Here is a 3,737-nt window from a genome sequence, read left to right on the forward strand (position 1 = left end):
AGGGCACCCTCCGGGGCCCACCGCGTCAGTAGGTCCCCCCAGCTTCCTGCGCGAAAAGCACAAATTCCGGGGAACAGCGCGACTGGGCGTTTGTAACTGAAACTACGTCCTGCAACTGCCGGCGACCTCCGGTCTGCTGCCCCCGCCCCGTCTTCTCCGAGCGGGTCATTTCCGCGTCCCCACCCCATCCCACCCCGAATTTCCCGGCTCCTGTCTCCTCCCGTGTCCTCCCATCCAAAGCGAGTGATCTCAAGGAAATAGTGTATCTGGCGGCCAGTTAGCGTCCAGCCAATTTCCCTCTTTTCCATTCCACAAAGGCTCCGGCGAGCTGCGGGGGGACCCGGGCTGCGGTTTGGGATCTGCAGTGGGGCCGAGAGGCGCCTCCGGTCTTAGGGAAGGCGGACTGTCCCGCAGCCAGGCCCTGCTGGAAGACGCAGAAGGAGGGATTATCCGTCTCTTTGGGAGAAATCTGAAGCAGGGAAATCTTGGAGCAGGTGGTTTCGGAGCTGGACTTTGAAGGCTAAGTGGAAATTTTCCAGGCAGGAAAGAAGACCACCAGTTGTATTTCAGGGTCAAGGCCAGAGTGGTAGGGGGGCACCTGCAGCCTCCAGGCATGGGGAGCTGATGTGTGGGTGCTGTGGGCATCCACCAAAATGAAGTCTGGACACACAATGGACTGTTAATCCAGCCACAAAAAGGAGAAGAGTCCTGAGACCTGGTACAACATGGCTGAGGGGTGAAAACATGGGAGTCAGACACAAAAGGCCACATAGGGCTCGGTGCCATGCACACGGAACATCCAGGACAAACCTGTAAAGACAGGAAGTAAAGTGGTGCTTGCCAGGGGCTGCGGGTCTGGGAGGAGCACTGCTATTGGGAAGGGGGTTTCCTTAAGGAGGAATCTGTGGGGAATGTTCTGGAAACGCATTGTGGTGATGGGTGCATGATCTTGTGTATATATTAAAAACCACTGAACCGTACACTTTATTTTTTTAAAGATTTACCTATTTATTTGACAGACAGGGATCACAAGTAGGCAGAAAGGCAGGCAGAGAGAGAGGGGGAAGCAGGTTCCCTGCTGAGCAGAGAGCCCGATGCGGGGCTCGATCCCAGGACCCTGAGATCATGACCTGAGCCGAAGGCAGAGGCTTTAGCCCGCTGAGCCACCCAGGCACCCCGAGAAAGAGAATCTTAAGCAGACTCTGTGCTGAGCACAGAACCTGACACGGGGCTCAATCTCACAAATTTGAGGTCATGACCTGAACCCAAATCAAGAGTCAGATGCTTAACCATCTGAGTCACCCAGGCAACCTATATCTTAGATTTTTAAAAAAGGAGGAGGGCTGTGAGCAGAGCCCCATTTTGCAGTAAAGGAACGGGAACATGCTTGGGGCCCCACAGGTGGGCAGGGCCACAGCCGAACCAGAACTCAGACGCCCTCTGAGCATTTTCTCTGGAGAGTCTGGACTAGGTCTGATTTACCTCATCTCCTTCCCTAACATCTAGCCCATGGCTAGATGGCACAAAAACAAGAGGTGAGTGGGGAAGGCATCCTGGGCAGCAGGAACAGTGGGAACAGATGCCCAGAGGCAGGGAGTGGGGTGAAGTCTTGAGGAAAGGAGCACAGAAGTCAGTGAGGCTTGTAAGCCCAGGCTGGGTGGCTCTTCAAATGCATGTTTAGGAAGACCTTCAGGGCAGGCCCAGGTTCATGGGTGTGTCACCCACGCAGTCACAAGAGCCAATAACCTCTAGAAGGACCCTGTGGTTGGTTTAATGCTCAGTTGTCACCATCTTGAAATGTGTAATAATTTTCGAACAAGAGTCTCTGCGTTTTCATTTTGCCTCGGACCCGACAAACTATGCAGCTGGCTCTGCCCAAGGCAAAATCAGGTATTGCGTCAAAGGTATTGTGACTCAGAAGGTGATCTTAGTCACACTGGGAAGAAGAACAGGTAGGAGTGAAGTTTAGGGCGTCCTGAAGAAGGCTTTGTGATGGGTTGAGGGCCTACAAAGGAAGGGCCCGATGGGAGGGGCAAGAGGAAGCTAATACTCCAGGGCCACTCACCCACCCATCCATCCACCCACCCATCCATCCACCTAACCACTCATCTATTTACTCATCCATCCATCCATCCATCCACCCACCCACCCACCCATCCATCCATCCATCTCTCCATCCATCCATCCATCCATCCATCCATCCATCCATCCACTCACCTGTCCATCTATCTACCCATCCACTCATCCATCCATCCATCCATCCATCCATCCATCCATCCATCCACCCAGCCATCCACTCACCCGTCAAGTAATCTTTCAGCTAACATTTCTGAGACACTATGATGGGGGAGGTGAGGTTACAAGGGTTTCCACCCTTAGGAACTCATGGTCTCTTGAAAATACAAGCTAGCCTCGCCTACCTCGTGTTAGGCCATGCACCCTTAGTTCCACTCCCCATTTTGTTTTTCCTCCTTTGCCCTTTCTTTTCACATGAAAGAGTATTTGCTGCTTGCCTGCCTCTCCTACCAGAATGTGGGCTTCTGAGGACAGGACTTTGTCTGAGGCTCTAGCACTGTTGGGTTCCAGTACCGGGAACCATCCTGGCACTTCGGAGGTGCTCTGAACACATTTGTCCAATTAATGAATAAGTGAACAAATGAATGAATATGGGTGGGACTAGGGCTGGATTCAGATTTTTTTTAATATTTTATTTATTTATTTGACAGAGAGAGAGATCACAAGTAGGCAGAGAGGCAGGCAGAAAGCAGGCTCCCCGCTGAGCAGAGAGCCCGATGTGGGGCTCGATCCCAGGACCCTGAGGTCATGACCTGAGCTGAAGGCAGAGGCTTTAACCCACTGAGCCACCCAGGCACCCCTGGATTCAGATTATTTTTAAGGGAAAGAGAACACATGCCCAAATTGGGGAGGGAGAGTGAGAGGCAGAGGGAGAGGGAAAGAGAGAATCTTAAGCAGACTCCGAGCCCAGCACAGAGCCTGATGCAGGGCTTGATTCCAGGACACTGAGATCATCACTGGAGCCAAAACCAAGAGTTGGCCGCTTCACTGACTGACCCATCCAGACACCCCTAGATTCAGATCTTTTGAGAGCCCTATTTGCTAAAGGAATTAGAATGACTTCCTCATATGTAATTAAAAAATACATACTGGACTAAAATAAGTATAAGAAAATCCATCAAAGTTCTAATTTTCCCTTGATGACTATCTGCTACTTTCTGTGACATAGAAAATATAACACACACACACACACACACACACACACACACACACACACACACTTTTCTCTGTGGCCCTGCCCTACTGGCACTTGAAGCCAGCCTTCTCCTCCTGGTGGGCCACTCAGCCCCAGGAAGCAAGTGAGTCCATCATTGTCGCTGGGGAGGGCCCCGCTGGTGAGGATTTGGGAGGATCAGAATGGGGGTGCTCACGTGGCCGCATGGGAGCTGCCAGGGGAGCAAGGCTGGTCACCGAGGCAGGACCAAAGCAAGAAGCTTGGAGCCACATCTGGTTTGGGAAGGGCAGATGGAATTGAGCCAGGGAAGGCGTCTGAGAACAGGTCCCAGGGGAGAAGGAGAACCTGGGGCCAGGGTGACTCACAGGTTACAAGAGGAGAAGGCCCCCGGGAGGGGAAGATGAGGCAACTATGAAATGCAGCACAGGGTTCCAACAGGATGGGATCTAAGGAAAGAGGCAAATGTGGCTTGCCAAGCGGCCTCTGC

The sequence above is a fragment of the Enhydra lutris genome, unplaced genomic scaffold (assembly GCF_002288905.1).
Source record: "Enhydra lutris kenyoni isolate GAN:26980312 unplaced genomic scaffold, ASM228890v2 scaffoldscaffold22, whole genome shotgun sequence".
NCBI classification, from domain to species: domain Eukaryota; kingdom Metazoa; phylum Chordata; class Mammalia; order Carnivora; family Mustelidae; genus Enhydra; species Enhydra lutris.